Genomic DNA, 18,070 nt, shown 5'->3' with positions numbered 1-18,070 from the left:
TTCAAACAGACTTCTGCGGATGAATAACCATTTTAGTGACAATAAGGGTCAAATAATCACTCTCCAAGGCAACATGGCAGAGGATAATAAAGTCTACGGCCGATTCTTTAGGAACACAAAGCTAATGCATTGCCGCCTTTGGCCTTTTGAGAAATTGTTGTGGTTTTTGGCATGGTTCAAAGAGTAGAACTTTAGACATTTTTGAGGGATTCTTTCTTCCATTAGTAGTGGAGTGTGGTACAACAATCAAACAAACTACAAGCAAGCAAACAGTTTAAGTCTCAGCCAGATGTTCATGGTCACAAGATTGCAATTTACAGAAGAGGACATTGGTTCTCAAATATTTGCATGTCAAGGACCCCCAAATTAATGTATTATACATTATTATGTATTATAGCAGAAAATAGCAGATGTACAATAGTACAAGCTAACATTCTACACCTCTCATGTCTCTTCACAGTGCCAGACTAGAGTCAAGCTCAACATGCTCAGTTTCCAGTGTTGTGCTGCAATATATATATATATCCATCATGTCAAGGACGCCAAATACAGAAGGAAAAATGAATCCAATCTCCAAACTCACACTTTCATTTGAATTAACACATTATTTGATCACTACATAAAATGCTTGGCCTCTGAAACTGTTCAAATCATGGAATAATGAAATTTAGCAATACAATAGTTCCCTCTAGTGTTTCTAGAACAACACTGCAACCAGGAATCATGTGTGTATTAAACCGCTTTATGCAATAATTTAACAGTCTTTTTAATGTTATTGTACAGTTACAAATTTGCTATAGTGCCGTTTTGCTGCACCGCTATTGATAAAATGTTTATGAAAAGGAATAATATTAGTGATAATAAAATAATACATCCACACAGACACAGCCTTTGGAATACAAGTAGGCCTATTCGGCCTGGACTGGACCGGCCGTTCTGGAGTTGTCCCAAATTCCCAAAAGGTCAGCACGTCTCTGGGGTATGCTTGTGCCGCGTGACATCATCATACCCATAAGTTCTGCAGTGGGGGAAAAAACGACTTACTTCCCACAATAGTCATCTAATAGACGTCTAAAAATGAGGTCTAAGTTTGATTAGCAATTTAAATTTCCTTGGAGTGGTTGCACCACTCAAAAATGCTTAGTGGGTGCCCATACATCCAAACAGAAAATCCGATCTGATTGCATTTAAACAACGTTAAATGACGTTTGCCACTTAATTTGCAACTCACTTTATGCATGCGCCTACCCTATCTATACACATAATGTTACCATGTCAGCACTCACTATATTAAACAGCAGAGTGAACAGACACATGTTACTCTAGAATGATCACTGATCTACCCCTGAACATGATTCATTACCAATGTACCATCCAGTCATTGGGTGCAGACAACAATAGAGCATAAATGGTGGACCCTCCTCCGCAGGAGGCCATTAACATTATAAGAGAACTATCTGGCTCTTATAGACAGCTATCTTTTTAAGTAAAGGAGCGCAGTTGATGCGCCTGCCTGCTCTCACAGTGTTTTCTGTACTATTAAACGATAACATATAATCTTGTCTCGGTCTCGACTCAGTCTCGCCTCCTGTTGGTCTCGGTCTCCACTCAGACCCCGACCCCATCCCCCATCCCAGGCTCTGAATAAATTGTGGGTGTGGGATAGCCAATATGCAGGAGACTGCCTTTCCCACATATAATTTTATCTTCACATGGTCAGTACTAGCCGCAATTTGTAACGCTAGATTGTTTTAATAATGGGATTGGATTAATCTTAGAGTTGTAATACCCTCCATTGACAGCCCATTGATCCAAATAGAAATTATCCTCTTTCAATCTGCAAAGCGTTTGTTTCGTAAAAACTCCACCGTAGACATGTTGTGAGCTACTTTCTGCTAAGAAATTCCATGCCGTGATAATTTTGGAGTTTATGTTGGAGTTTGGAAGCGTTCATCGGAAGTCACTGAATGGCCTGCGTACCACCTGTTTCGAATTTGCGCGTAATTCAGGAAGCAGCAGCATGATGCGTTAATAAAAATGAGTGCTTCCAAACTCCAACAACTTAAAAAAACATTGACAGAAAGTAGCTCAAACATTTATGAAACAAACGCTTTGCAGATTGAAAGAGGAAAATTCAAGCTTGTCCTACAGCTGCAATGTTCGTGAGTTTTAACAATTTCTATTTGGATCAATGGGTCAATGGAGGGTATTGCAATAGATTCAACCCATTCAAAAGAAATCTAGTGTTACAAATTGTGGCTATACTGTAGGTCAGCACCAAACTTTACAAATGCTACAATACTACTTTATGTTAGTATTCAGAGTTGGTGTTCACATCTCAACCCCAGGTTACATTTTATATTCATATACATTTCAATTTACTTAATGACAGGTTATGCTCGATCATGATTGGCAGAAGGCCCCTCTCTATCCTGATTGGATGAAGGCTGGGCCACCTAGCCAAAATCGAAACCTACGTTTTTTTGACCCCCAGGGGTTAACTGGGGACAGGGAGGACAGCACACTCTATAGTAGAGAGGATTTTATCACAACAAAACAAAAAAAGAAGTGATATTTGAATTAAGTGAAATCACTGAATATACCTTTAACAGAAGCTCATTGCAAAAAGTGACACGTGACTCCAGGGCTCCTTTTATAGGGAGGTAAAGGTAATTTGAACATACCATTTGACAGGGGAGTTGACATTTAGCTTGAAACGTTTTTAAATAGTTAGCTACATCGACACATTGTGAGCTTGTAGATCGACTATTTGAACTATTTTAAAAAGCTTTTTTAAATGGCAAAAAATGGCAAAAAATGTTTTTGGGGGATGGGGTAAGGGGTGCCACAAGGAATACTGGACAACTCACCCCGGTGCTTGCCCATTTTTCCTCCTGGAATTTTCACCAGTGAGGGGGATAACTTTGTAATATGCTATTGGCTGTTTGTATTCTTTTTGGAAAAAGATACTCCTGTGGAAAAGCTATATTATTTTACTTAAATTGACCCTATAAAAAAATGTAGTATTATTTAGTATATGTAAGGTTTTGCCCACTCAAATGGTACCTCGTCAGATATCCTACAACAACTTCTGTGAACAGACTTCACTGTAGTAGCTTTTCATAAATTATATTTGTACTTAGGCTGTCTGCTGTCATGAAAGTTTATAGTTAGAGAAATTCAAAGTCCAGCCGTCTGCTGTCCAGCCTCTCCCACCCCTCACTAGGGAAAATTCTGGGAGGAAAACAGAAACGGGGTGAGTTGTCTTGTTACCGCCACAAGATATAGCCCTGGTGTATAGTGGTGTTACACCACTGGTGTATAGTAAAAAAAAAGCCATAGCTCGCCTACAAATGGTACAGAATTCTGCAGCGAGACTGCTGACAAACACGAGAAGGCATGAACACATCACCCCTGTACTGGCCTCCCTTCATTGGTTGCCAGTACATTTTAGAATTGATTTTAAAATGTTATTGACAACTTTTAAAGCTATGCGAGGCCTGGCCCCTATCTACATCTCTGCCATGCTAAAGCCGTACAATCCCCTGCGCACCCTCAGATCGGTGGGTAGGGGTCTCCTGACTCCCATGAAAACTATAGTCACCATGGGTGACCGGGAGTTCGCAGCCAGGGCACCATACTTATTATATGGAATGCCCTACCCCAGAACCTGAGGGACGCAGTGGCTCTTTTTAAATCACTGTTAAAAACCCACCTATTCACACAGGCTTTCTCCTATATTTATTGTTATTGTCTTCACTGTGTGGTATTGTTTTATTTGTATTGTTTATTTATTTATTCTGTGCAATGCTGTAACGCTTTATTGCTATTGTTTTATTCCAGTAAGTGCCTCTTAACTGATGTATTGCCTTTTTATATGCCATTGGAAAGCACTTTGTAACTCTGTTTTGAAAAGTGCTTTATAAATAAAGTTTATTATTATAGTATTGAAAATACAGCAGCCTACCTGGTTTCACTCAGGATATATATATATATATATATATATATATATATATATATATATATATAATAAATCAGTATATTTCAAATAAACACAGGAAATCCTTTTAAACCAATTCCCACAGTCACCAACCAAGCAAACGACACAAAAAGTCAGTTTAAGGATTGGATTATAAAATAAAATGTAAATGAGCGTATAGTTCAGTTAATGTCACACAATTCACAACACCATATTTAAATCCACTTCAGGTGTGTGGATGTGTGGGTGTGTGGATGGGTGGATTGTGGATGTGTGGGGGTGTGGATGTGCGTGCGTGTGTGTGTGTTAGCTCCGCAGCTAGCCTCTCCGCTCACCCACAGTAACCCTCTCCGCTCAGCTGCTCTTTACTACTGAACAACGGCTCCTCTTCAAAAGACAGCGTAGTCGGTAGAAGTGACAGTCGGGATGTGGTTTTGCAGCGGCCGTTCTATATGCCCCCGGCGCGGTCGTCCCTGAGTTGATGGCAGGCGATCGTCCGTTGTTTAGAATGGCTCACGCTGTTTACTGTTTATCTGGGTAACTTTAAATGGGCAACTGCCGTAGTCACAAACACAGCACCGGTCTGTACACAAACTACACACACAACTCCTCACTCCCGCGACAAACTCAAACTGGAAGTCGTCTCCATATTTGCCAGAGGCGGCGCGTTCAGCGAGCAGCCAACCAGAGCCATGCACAGGCAACGTCACTGACAAAATTAGCGTGGATCTGGGTCTGAGTGCTGCCTGTCATTCACTGAACTGTCTGAACATATTATTTTGGTTTATTATTTTGGCTGATCGCCACAGGCCCACAGTATATGGACCCCGGTCAACTGCATACTAGGTTTCCACTAGATGGCAGCACAGTATTCTGTTAGGACAGGTTGTTAGAAACATTCAGTGTCTGGTTTTCCGAGTTCCGAGGCTATCTACTTCATTGGTTCTCAACGGGGTCAGGGCAGGGGTCTTAAAAATCCTTAAATTGTCACTGCACTGTCATCTGGCAACCCCCAAAAGCCATGGGTGGTGAGCACTGGGGACCCGATCCCACAGGTCTAGAACCATGGACCAGAGCACCTTCAAGCAGCTTAATGGCCTGTTCAGTTCAAGTTCAAAATAATACACATTTACACATGTATACACAGTACACACATACACACATTTGCTGTTTTTTGTTTTGTTTTGTATATAGGCTGCTGTAGCTTGAGGAGACCATTCACAGCAATAGGGTGACAGAAACATTTTCTATTCAAATAACACAGTTAAATGTATATATGTTGATTCGTTTTTGCTCTAGGTTTTCGCTTTAGTAGGCTCACCTGAAAAGATTTGGAAAGTATAACCACTTAAGGGCAAAATATTTATATCAATTATTTTAAGCCTAGGTCTTGGTGAATCATGCCCATGAAATATTTGATTTTGTGGAAAAATACAAATAAATAACAACTGTAAAACAAAGGGTAGGCCTATTTATTAATGGTAGTATATCATATAATTAAAGATCACCAGGATCCTGGATGGCTTGATTCTAGGTTTAAAATAATTTATATAAATATGTCCACGCCCACTGCTATGCCCAACACATGTGAGCTTGTAGATTTGCTATTTTCAAATAGCCGATTCAAAGATACAAATTAATTGTTTTCATAGACCTGATATCTTATTTCGCAAAAGCTGGAAACACTGTAACCTGAATTCATGGAGTGTCTGCTTCTAAGGATTATCTGACAATAACTGGTTTATAAGACTGAAGTGGTTAATATTATGAAAAAGTATTTAGTAATCCACAGAGGCCTCATTTAGACTGCAGTCACATCAACTCAAATCAGTTTCAAATCAGATTTTTTCCTCAAATCTGATCTTTTGGCCCAACCTTTCAAACTGCCGTTTGCAAGTGACCGGACCTAATCTGTGTGTTCAGACATCAACAGTTGATCAAATCAGATTTGAAACCACCTCTGAATGTGGCTCACTTCACTTTGGAAAAAAAAACAGATTCCATGTGACTGTGTGTGTGTGTGTGTGTGTGTGTGTGTGTGTGTGTGTGTGTGTGTGTGTGTGTGTGTGTGTGTGTGTGTGTGTGTGTGTGTGTGTGTGTGTGTGTGTGTGTGTGTGTGTGTGTGTGTGTGTGTGTGTGTGTGTGTGTGTGTGTGTGTGTGTGTGTGTGTGTGTGTGTGTGTGTGACCTGTCTGCATTTAGATGTATTCAGATCTGATTCAGGCTAGATTTTGTCGCCAGTGTAAATGGGGCCAAATAACTGATGAGTTGCTTGACTTATGAAAGTGTGACATTACACCTTATAGGTGTCAACATCTCTGTCTCACCGGCGACAGAGGGTCATTACTCAACAGGTGCAGCAGTTGTTTTTGGATGACCCAACCACAATAGTTTCACTTTCACTATGAGCTGAGGAGTAATACCTTGCTGAGTAAACATGTATATTTCCATGCATTGTGAAACCTGACCACACCCTCAAGTTGCGAAACAGAGACATGGGTTAAAGTACACACACACACACACACACACACACACACACACACGCGAGCTGACAAAGTGTAATAATGATTTAGCATGCATGTAGGATGGCAAGTATACATGGATGGCAAGTATGTACAACTAGAATTTCGCGGCCGCTTCGCGGCCGCTCATCCCAGAGTTACTTTGCCGCGCACTATGGGAAGAAGGAAATTGCGGGAGTTGACTCCACATGTAGTAACGGATGGGTTATTAGTTATTATTATGTGTCCTTATTAGTGTAGTGTAGTGTAGTCAACACGTTATGGCTCATACACACTGCCCGGTATTTGCTCCGATTATGCTGTCGGGGAGCATTTTAAGACAGTTATTTAATTAAACTGAAGATTATAACGTCCTGTATTGGTAGCCTATATTAGCCCAATATTGCCGTTACGCATTTCACTTGAATAATGTTGTGTGCGCACGTGCGCGTGCGGAGAAAGACAGTTATTTAAAGAAACTCAAGATTATAACGTCCTGTCTCGCTGCCGCGGTGTCGCCGTGCGTGTATAGCCTGTGTGTGTGTGTGTGTGTGTGTGTGTGTGTGTGTGTGTGTGTGTGTGTGTGTGTGTGGCGTGGCGTGGCGTGGCGAAAGAGAGAGGCTCCTTCCACACCGGAGCGGAAAAAGATTTTCGGTTGTCGGCTGCCGACACTTTGACTTCTTCCGGGGCTTTGGGCGGTCCCCTCAGGAGACGCACACGGAAGCCTATTTATGGCCTGTAGTCCTCTATTTCTTGGTTGGCGAAGTGGGCGTGAAAGTGACAATTGAGTGACAAGATGTTGACACAGACAAAGGCGCATTCTAGTGTAGGCTATAAGGTGCTACGTTGCTACTTGTCTATCAAGTCATGACTGTCTAGTCGACTGGTTAACGTACGTGCCTTTGGAACGGGGAACCCGGGTTCGCCTCCCGGCCGAGGCTACACTATTTTTGTTTTCGCCAACGACTTGCGCGACGGCCAGCTTACATCTGACGCTCTCCTCCGCGTCAGATGTAAGCTGCCGACAAGCATAAAAATGAAGTGTGTCACCTGGCGGTGAGAAGGAGAAGGAGATTTTTTATTTTGATTTAAATATTTATTAACAGTTTGCAGAATTACAATACATTTCAAGCACAAACTCAATACAAAGACTGTTAACTGTGAGTGGACGACCCAATTAAGCATTACACTTGTTTACAACAGGGTCCACATTGTTCAATTCATCAAAACATTTAGAGACGTACAAATAGACACTTCTATATAGTTAAAGAACAGAACAGGAATTCATCATAAAACAGTGTTCCCTGACCGGGAATCGAACCCAGGCCGCGGCGGTGAGAGCGCCAAAGCCTAACCACTAGACCACCACGGTATAAAGTATAAAGTTATTTTCAATGTCATCAAGGATCAGGGTTACAGTAAATGACTAATTCAGCCAGGGGTGCCATGGATGAAAAGATTACAGGGGTGATCTGAACCAAACATGAGAACCACTGCTTTACATTACTTCAGACGATTTTGGACAGACAATGTTACTTTGAGGTGCCCAGATGTCCCCCTGTATCCCTCGACATTCACAAGTCCCTCCCAGGGGCGTTTGGGTCTGTGAAAGAAGAAAACTACAATTGAAACCCCGCCCGTAGATGGCCTGCAGGCTGCATCTGTTCCATTGGCTAGTGCCTATCACTGCCGGGTGACACACTTCATTTTTATGCTTGTCGTCAGCTTACATCTGCCGCAGAGGAGAGCGTCAGATGTAAGCTGGCCGTCGCGCAAGTCGTCGGCGGAAGTGGAGCATTTTCTCCATCCACCAGCTGTCTAAAAACCCGGTTTTTCGGCAGCCGACAGCTGAAACTGTCGGCAGCGCAAAACGGGTTTCCACTCCTGTGTGGCAGTACCCAGAGAGAGAGAGAGAGGCGTGGCGAGAGAGAGAGAGAGAGAGATCGTGGCTTCCAGGCGTGTGTGTGTGTGTGTGTGTGTGTGCAAGCCAGGCGTGTGTGTGCGTGTATGTGCAGGCGTGTGTACTCGGCAGTTGGCTGGCAGGCGAAAATAGCCAAAGCGTTCCATGTAATCGTAATATGTAGGCACAAACAAACAACTGACAAAGTACAATGTTGATGTAACTAAGAGATTCGCTGAGAGAGCGATATTTTAAATACAGAGATTTAGAAGGAATAAGCAAAATCGTGAGGCTACAATTCCTCTCCCCTTCCTTGTTTCTCTTCTCCTGCGGGAGATCAGAATCAGATTCTGAGAGCTAGTGTGGGCCTATTAGAAGACAGGGCAGTGTTGCCAGGTTTGCGAATTGTAAGCGAGTCGTAGTGTGTGTTGAATGGCATTTGAATGGCATTTGTGGGCTTGTGAATGAATTTTCTCACATGTAATTTGTGCTCACTTGCATAGACCTGGCGAATTTAGCGTGGTGAAAGGGCAACAGTGTTCCGGGGGTGTGGGTGCTTCGGGCGATAATGTTTGTAGTAAACAAATGCATTGGCGGCATGAGTGTGGAAGGAGGCATTTTTGGTGGCAGTGCCAGTGCCAGTGCCAGTGTTTGGCGGGTGGTGTCGAGTTTTGGCGTTCGGCGCGATAGGAGGAGATAGCGTTGCAACACTGCGAAGGTAAGTATGTGACGTCACTGCCGTGTGAGTGTGTGTGGGTGTAGTGTGTAAGATGGTGTTGTGGTTGTTGCAATAGCGACGTAGCTGTTGTGGCTTTGGGTTTCTTGCCATGTGTTGGGTACAACTTCTCCAATATAGAATAGATAGATAGATAGATAGATAGATAGATAGATAGATAGATAGATAGATAGATAGATAGATAGATAGATAGATAGATAGATAGATAGATAGATAGATAGATAGATAGATAGATAGATAAGCACATCAGATTAAGATTCAGGTTCAATTTATTGTCACTGGAAGTATGCTTTTTTGTATTTTGTATTTGTATTTTCATAAAACCACAGTAGCAATATAGATAGTCTATACATGTATACAGTAAAACATGACAAAAATGCATTGCATTATACAATATATCATCTTTGGAGGTCACTCTTCGATTTAAATAACCGGGTCACTCATAAATCAAAGATGGCGGCCATTTATTTCAAGGTGCCCGCCGAGATTATGTTATTGTGACGCATTGTGAGCTTGTAGATCTGCTACTTTCCAAAATGAAATGGGACATTCTGCATTATGAGTACATTCTACTTTTGGTAGACCTACTATAAGTACATTTTGATGCCAACACCTTTGTAATTTAATTCAAGTAGGCCTAGGCTATATTTTGAATTCCAGACATTTACTTCTAACCAGGGGTGTGCTGAAGGCGGAGCCTACAGGAGCTGAGCTCCGCTAGTTCTGAAGCAATCTGGGAACCCATCTCCTTTGAATCGATCACAGTTCCAAAACATGTCTTCCAAAACATGTGTCGTCAACACCCGTTGACGGCACACAAAAGCCTAGAACACCTACAACACCTATAACAAAAGCCCTCAAAGCCCGCTTTGCATAGCATTACAACTTACAAGTTCTGTGAATATTTTAAGTATAGGCAATTTATGTGTGGGTGAGTCTGAGAATTCCTCCGTAATTCAAGGGAGATGTAGTTCTACATCAGCCATACAGGATGGTCGAGCACTTCTTTGCTCAGTGCTAGTTAAAAATCCACAGCACAGCATGGTGATGGTCATGTAAGTAAAACTGACAGAAAACTTTTAAGAACAGGTATTGTATCTTCTCTAGTCCACTTTATGGAGTGCAGAGATTGGATGAACATTCTCATGTAGGTTCACACTCTATAACATACGACGAATTAGACCGTTCCTCACCCAGGAATCAGCCCAGCTCCTAATCCAGACAACAGTCTTGTCAAAACTCGACTATTGTAACTCCCTCCTTACTGGCCTACCAGCATGTGCACTTAAGCCTCTCCAGCTGATCCAAAATGCAGCAGCTCGCTTGGTCTTCAACCAGCCAAAATTCTCACATGTCTCCCCCCTGCTCCGCTCCCTCCACTGGCTCCCGGTCGCTGCCCGCACAGAATACAAAACTCTGATGCTGGCATTCAAAGCAACCAAAGGTATGGCTCCCCCATATCTTACAAGTATGATTGAACCCTACAAACCCTCCCGCGCACTCAGATCAGCCAACGCAGGGAAACTGGAAGTACCCTCACTAAAAACGCCGGGACAACGCTCCACACGTCCCAAACTCTTCTCCCTTCTGGCTCCAAAACTGTGGAATGCACTTCCCATTGCAGTCAGAACTGCAGCATCACTCCCAATCTTCCGCCGTAGCCTGAAAACCCACCTTTTCAGACTCCATCATGGCCCATAGCACTTACCCTAACCCCTTAGATAGAATTTCTGTTGGCTTAGATAGCATTTGACTTAGACTTATAGCATGTTATGTAGACAGCACTATAATTGTATTGTATATAGTCATAGCACGCCATAGTACATATGTATAGCATAGTAGTGAATATGTATAGTTTATTATGTATAGTGTATGTATAGTTTCATCATATAGATATTCCACTGTTACCTTCTTAGCTTACGCATGTTTCATGATAAATGCTTTTATGTGATGTATTCCCATGCTTTTGTTCTTGCCTAAATGTAAGTCGCTCTGGATTAAGAGCGTCTGCTAAATGCCTAAATTGTAAATTGTAAATTGTGAATGTAAGGCTCGGTTCTGTCCTTCACATCCGTTTTCTGTGGTTTCTTCACTCACTGTAACATAGACAATTTACAATTTAGGCATTTAGCAGACGCTCTTAATCCAGAGCGATTTACAATAAGCAAAAAACTAAAAGCATGGCAATACATCACATACATACATAGAAGAGGGAACAAGACATTTAGTCATGTAGCCAAAACTAATTTGCATGGAGAAAGGTCTGGCCTGGGCCTACATTTTAATCTGTAATGTCGTTAAGCGATACCATGGGGCTGTTCTGTCAGCAAATAGAAGGTCAGACAAGCAGACGTCTATTGTAATGTTCATGTGTTCATACACCTCAACAGCACTATTTCAACCAAGTGGATTTCCTAGTTCTTGTCAATAGAAAGTAGAACGTATGTGTTCGTTTTTTTTTAAACATATTTGAAAGTCATGACATAAGCCACCAGCATTTAGTAGCAATATGATCACAAAATGTTAACTTGGTAACATGGACTCACTTTTTGGAGGAAGCCAGTCCATACTTCCTCCATACTTCTTCCTCAGTGGAAAAATGATGTATGTGTTCTCTCCAGCCTCTGCAGCACAGCATAAACAGTGGGTTTATTAAAGGACCACTTTTCATCTTAATATAATATAATTGGTCTCATTAATGCTCATGATAAAATACCACAATCTTTTTCTACTCTGTCTCATAGGAGGGCTGTGGTCAGTTCAGAAACTATGCTAAACCTACCCATAATCGTAATAAAATAAACAGCGGCGGGAGAGGGATTTGATCCCATGGTGCTGGGATTGGAAGTCTAATGCCTAACGGTGCACACCACAGAACCATGTGACATTGGAGGGTTTGGGGAGTTATTTAAGGTGGTCCACTCATGTGAGAGACAGTTCCGTGTGCATCATATATGCAGTATTAATACTGCCACCATCTGGTGGAGTCAGGTTTAGGTTATAAGGGCCTACCCCTGATCTAGAGAGACAAGGTTTTTCAATAATCCAATTTCTCACCAAGTTGGGTCTTTTCAGTGATGACATCATCCTGCTTCTTCATCTTCGTCACCTAATATTTCTGCTTCACCTTTCCTGTAATTGTCATGTCTAAAAAAAATTAATAAAACATATTTCAGCTTAAAGGTATATTCAGTGATTTCACTCAAAAAACCTTAGGTTTCGTTTTTGGCTGTGGGACCCAGCCTTTCGTCCAATCAGGATAGAGAGTCAAAAACGAAACCTAAGGTTTTTTGACCCCCAGGGGTTAACTGGGGACAGGGAGGAACTCCTTATATGGCCAGCACACTCTATAGTAGGGAGGATTATCACAACAAAACAAAAAAATAAGTGATATTTGAATTAAGTGAAATCACTGAATATACCTTTAATGATGAAATTAAGTTGCTCCTCCTAAAAAAAATATGTATATATATATATTATATATATTATTATTTATTATTATGGAAAGGGCATGTGGGGGGTGGTGGGGGGGATGTGGTGTGGGGGACCAATACGAGCTTATGTGGTGGCCAATAAGGGCTTGTGCCCCCACAAGCCCTTGTTGGCTTGTGGGGGGGGGAAACAAGGGCTTATTTGGGGGGCAGATAAGGGCTTGTGGAGGGGGGGGGCAATAAGGGCTTATGTGGGGGCCAAAAAGGGCTTGTGTGGGGGGGCAATAAGGGCTTATGTGGGGGCCAAAAAGGGCTTATGTGTGTGGGCAAATAAGGGCTTATGAGGGGGGCCAATAAGGGCTTGTGTGGGGGGCAAATAAGGGCTTGTGTGGGGGGGCAATAAGGGCTTATGTGGGGGCCAATAAGGGCTTGTGTGGGGAACCAATAAGGGCTTGTGTGGGGGGCCAATAAGTGCCATTGGCCCTTCAAGACAAACATTTGACAAGTAATGATAAATTCCACTATCATAATGAATTATCTTTTAATCTGCCATCAGTCAGTTTTAGTTTCAGACTAATATTGCTTATTTTACTGTCCAATGACATGAAATGGCACAAGGGAAGGACTCCACAAAAAGACTACCCCCAAAAATCGGCGCGCGCTACGCGTGCCCACATATGTGCCCTTTTCTGGAGTTTGAGCCCCTGCCCCCCCAGTGCTCTCTGCACGACCCTGGACGTTATACATACACTCTATAGTAAGGAGGATTATCACAACAAAATAAAAAAATAAGTGATATTTGAATTAAGTGAAATCACTGAATATACTGTACCTTTAACCACTTACTTCAAGCATACATTTCAGCCATTTGAAAATAGCCGACCTACAAGCTCACAATGCTTCGCGATGCGATGGATTGTGAGCTTGTAGATCTGCTATTCTGAAAAGATTTCTAGAGATTCAAAAGATTGTTATAGATTTGAAAACTTGAAATGAGACATTCTGTGTGATTTGGTTCTTTCAACTTGTACTTGTACTTTTTGAATTCTGGACTTTTACTTTAACAGAGTATGTCTACATTGCAGTATTGATACTTTTACTTAATAAAACATGTGAGTACTTTAAGTTTCCACCACTGATGACTGTTGACTCACGTCCACTAAAAGAGGGTGCGGTTTTTCCTTTGTTTTGCCAATGGTTGGTATTTGAACAAAGTGGATGTGCAAAGAAAATAGATTATCTTACCTTTGACATATTAGTTAACAAGCGTTGGTTGAAATCCAAACAGACCTTCATGCAAAAGGTAATTGAGGACAACGATGCTCCCATGTGTGCTTTTCTTTCCATTCAGTCAAATCCACTATACTGTCTATCTGCAGTAGTCAACTCTGTCTGCCCTCCCCGCCTGGCCCCAGTGCAGTCCATGAATAGTATACTTAAAATTTAAAATGTGTTGTTGACTCAGGGCTCCTCCCCCCTAGCCTGGTTAACCACTGAAAAGTTGGCGGGGGAGTGCTGCTCTGTCTCTATTGTTCATGCAATCTGTTATAGGAACTCAGTCAGTGAGAGAGAAGAGACAATAAATTGAGACACAATTCAGAGTTTCAAAGAATGAGTGATTATTATTGAGGTACCATCAACAGGAGAACACAGACTTATATATCCACAGTTGAAATGTATTTGGAAACCCAGAGCCATGTGTCACACAGAGGAGAGGAGAACACTCTAGTTATACAGACATATAAGTCCAGCTAGCCCCTCAATAGGAGGCAAAGGGACAACAAACTAATTACAACAGGGGGTAATTATATCACAAAACAGCATGACCTACCCCAGGCTTAACTGATTAAGAAAAGGTTAAGAAACACTGCAAACACAGTTGGCTTAGGGCTCTTTAAAGTTCAACCCCAAATTCCTTGACACTTATATGCACTGCAGCTTGTCTGGAAAATCGACATTCCGACTCTAAGGAAGAGCTGTCTGTCTGTCTGTCTGTCTCCGTCCCAATAATCCGACATTACTAATCCTACCTCAAACTAACCGCACACGGAAGCCACAGGTGAGTGTTAACCGGCAGCGTATGTACGTCGAACTAACGTATGACCCCCCCCCCCCCCCCCCCCCCGTCTGTGTCTGTCTCTCTCTCGCTGCCTCAATTAAATTAATTTCTTATTAACTTTCCCACACAACATTACCCACTTCCTCCTGGGGAATCCTGAGGTGTTCCAAGGCCAGTGTGGAAATTGCTACTTTACTTTCACTTTCAGACTTGCAGAATTTCTTGTAAATAGTCTGGTTCCCATTTCTTGTAAATGGTCTGGTTTCCATTTATTGTAAATGGTCTGGTTTCCATTTCTTGTAAATGGTCTGGTTCCCATTTCCTGTAAATGGTCTGGTTCCAAAATGCCACTGGATGACAATGAATAGGCTATATTTCAACGTATATTTCCACATTTCTATACTTTTACTCCACTACATCTCAGAGACAAATATTGTAGTTTTACTCCAATCACTTTAGGCCTACTAGTTACTTTTTGTAGATTTTGTTACTGCCGAGCTGGAGACCGGGGTTCGATTCCAGCTCAGTGCACGAAACGTTACACATACATTAACCACTTTAGCCCTATATAAACGTTGGCCATTTGAGTTGTGAGCTTATAGATCTGCTATTTTCAAAAGATTAATATTTTTATACACTTGACTGAAACGGGACATTTTGCATAATGAATACCTTTACTTTGGTAGGCTACTCTAGGCTATATTTTGATGCCAATGCTTTTGTATTTTTACTCAAGAAGTATCTCTTGTTCACGAGGGAGGGGAGGACATAGAAGGAGATCAGCCGGAGAAATCGGAGCGACAGGGGCGGTATTGCAGTCTCTGTACCGCACTGTTGTGACGAAAAGAGAGCTGAGCCAGAAGGCAAAGCTTGAAATGAGTTCCCTCAGACGGGTGAGAGATAGGGCGAGAAGAAGTTCAGTCACGCGAGAGAGACTCGCAGTAGATCCGCAGCCGCTGCTTTTTCTCATGGAAAGGAGCCAGCTTAGGTGGTTTGTGCATCTAGTAAGGATGCCTTCCGAGCGTCTCCCTAGGGAGGTCCCCTGGAAGGAGACCCCCGAGCAGTCCAAGGAAATTGGGGGAATTCCGGTGAAATGTCCGCTAAATCTTGTCCCCGTCCGTCTCAATATTTGCCATTGACAATGGACGGAGAAATGACGTTAGAATTCCGCCAAACATGACGTAAATTAAACATCAAAACATTAAACGCCATTGACATTGAAGGGAAAATGTACATCATATGTAAATGAGCAAATCGGCTAACTAATCACATGTTGGTGGGAGTGCTTGGCCAATAAGGGACCACCTTATGTACCTTATGTACCTTATGTAGCGATGTCAAATGTCCGCTAGCATAAATTCATGTACGATGACAAGCGCGCCCCTCATTTCACACAGGTGTGATTTTTATTTATCTTATGCCCAGCTTTCCTGGTCTGTGTGAACACAAACATTGGCTTGTGATTGGCTGATCGTCAATCAAATCATGGCTATCGGTGATCAGTGATCACTGTAACTGCTCCTAAACCATCTTCATCTGGTGCAGAAATAAGACAACGTCCCAACTGATATCACGAGGGCCTTTTATTTATCCCAAGCGACAACGTGAAAAACTGCAAAGAAATCACATAATATTTTTAACCACAATTCATTGTAAACACATATATAAATATGAATGTCCTTGATCATGCTGTCTTTTAAAATGTCCATGAATTGTCCATATTGACAAATGAAATGTCCACATGTCACAAACACAAACTGTGAAGTCAACTTGGAGAAATGGAGAGCAAGGGGTTAAATCTGGACCGACAATCATTGCCACTGACACTCAGCTGATTGTCACTCACTCACTCCCCAATTGCCTCACTAATCAGCATCAGTGCATGCACTGCACCTGAGAGTAGGGCGTTAGCCAAACACAGGAAACACACAGACGGCCCAGGCCGTAGCGTAACGGTCTGGGCACCGGACTGGTAATCCAGTCGCAGTGTGCCGCGGGTTCGACTCCCGGACCCGACACGGCCTTTACTGCATGTCATCCCCCCATCTCTCTCCCGTTTCCTGTCAGCCTACTGTCTGTCCCTTCAAAAATCAATAAAAGGCGTAAGCCGCAAAAAAAAAAAAGAAAAAAAAAAAAAAAGGAAACACACAGACCTCCATGAGAAACAGCAGTGTGCATCCAAAGAGGAGCAACACACACTGAAACAGCAGAGCAGAAGGATGCAGCCATATAAATGCTGGAGAGACAGCCGGTGAGAAAGAACTGTTTATTTGTGACAGATCATGCCAGTTGCATGCCAGTTCATGGACATTGTATGTTGTTGTTGTTGTTGTTTGTGATGACTTGAGTTGGAGTTAAAGGAAACATGATGGCCAATTGGACATGATCATTGAACATAATTATTTGATTTAAAATACATTTGAATTGAGTATTGATTGATAAAAACGGTTCAATGATGCTAATTAATTACGTTTATTTAATTTACATGTCATGAGTTTATTATGTTTAAAAATAGTTTAAAAACTAATTGAGCAAAAAGTGAATTGATTTAAAATGAATTGATAAAGAGACACTATTAAGTAAGAATGATATTTACAGGTGTTTAAAACATATGCAAAGTATGTGTATTGATTTAATGTGCATTATACTTACATTAGTTTTTGTCTCCACCAGCCGAAGGCATGGGGGAGAGTATGTTTTGCACTCCATCCGTCCGTGTGTCCGTCCGTCCGTCCGTCCGTGAGCAGCTAATCTCGGCCACCGTTAACCCGGTCGATGCCAAATTTTGCACACACACTCCCTGGATGCCAACCATGAACCTCTGCCCCAAACTTTCCAGAACGGCCTGTTATAGCGCCACCAGGAGGCCGCTTTGTGCAAAACAAGTTTTTGCACAGTACACCTACAGATTGTGTCCAAACATCACGCAAATTGGTACACAGTCTCTCTAGAGTCATTCAACCAAACCGGTCTTTCAGATTTCTCAGACTCCATCCTGATTGGTTAAGATTGGCTTCCAAAATTCACAGGAGTGCTCAGTTTCAAATAAAATGCTGCAAATCATGAACACATCGCGTGATTTCCGTGAAATTGTGCACCCACATTCCCACTAGGCCGAGGACGAAATGCCACATGAACAATTTCAACTCAGCCTCAAGGTGGCGCTATAACTGGCCCAAAAGTGTTTTTACCTCTAACTGCACGGATCTGTGGATAACTTTGTATGCCAACTCCCTAGAGGCCAAGGAAAAACCTTTGCCTGGAATTTTTCACATCTGCTCTTTATAGCGCCACCAGGAGGCCGACATATGTAAAACACATTTTCTATTATTACTCCTTCACATTTTATCCAAATTTCACGCAAATCGGTACACATGATCTCCATAGTCATGTGATCAAGACAGGTTTGTTTTCAGGTTGATTTCTCATATTCCATCCTGATTGGCCACGATTGGCTCCTACAGT

General features: G+C 42.1%; 1 long non-coding RNA gene across 1 annotated transcript; it reads right to left on the bottom strand.

Moving 5' to 3' along the window:
• Nucleotides 1-11,155: 11,155 nt before the first annotated feature.
• On the bottom strand, nucleotides 11,156-13,951 carry LOC310878171. Its single transcript, XR_014570870.1, has 4 exons — nucleotides 13,792-13,951; nucleotides 12,173-12,262; nucleotides 11,662-11,739; nucleotides 11,156-11,211 (listed from the first exon to the last, which is right to left on the bottom strand). It is a non-coding gene; the product is annotated as an uncharacterized lncRNA (long non-coding RNA).
• Nucleotides 13,952-18,070: the final 4,119 nt, after the last annotated feature.

This window comes from Protomyctophum parallelum, assembly GCF_964188405.1.
Source record: "Protomyctophum parallelum genome assembly, chromosome: 2".
Lineage (NCBI taxonomy): Eukaryota > Metazoa > Chordata > Actinopteri > Myctophiformes > Myctophidae > Protomyctophum > Protomyctophum parallelum.
The sequence above is the reverse complement of the archived record's forward strand: the minus strand, read 5'-3'. Positions and strand labels throughout refer to the sequence as shown.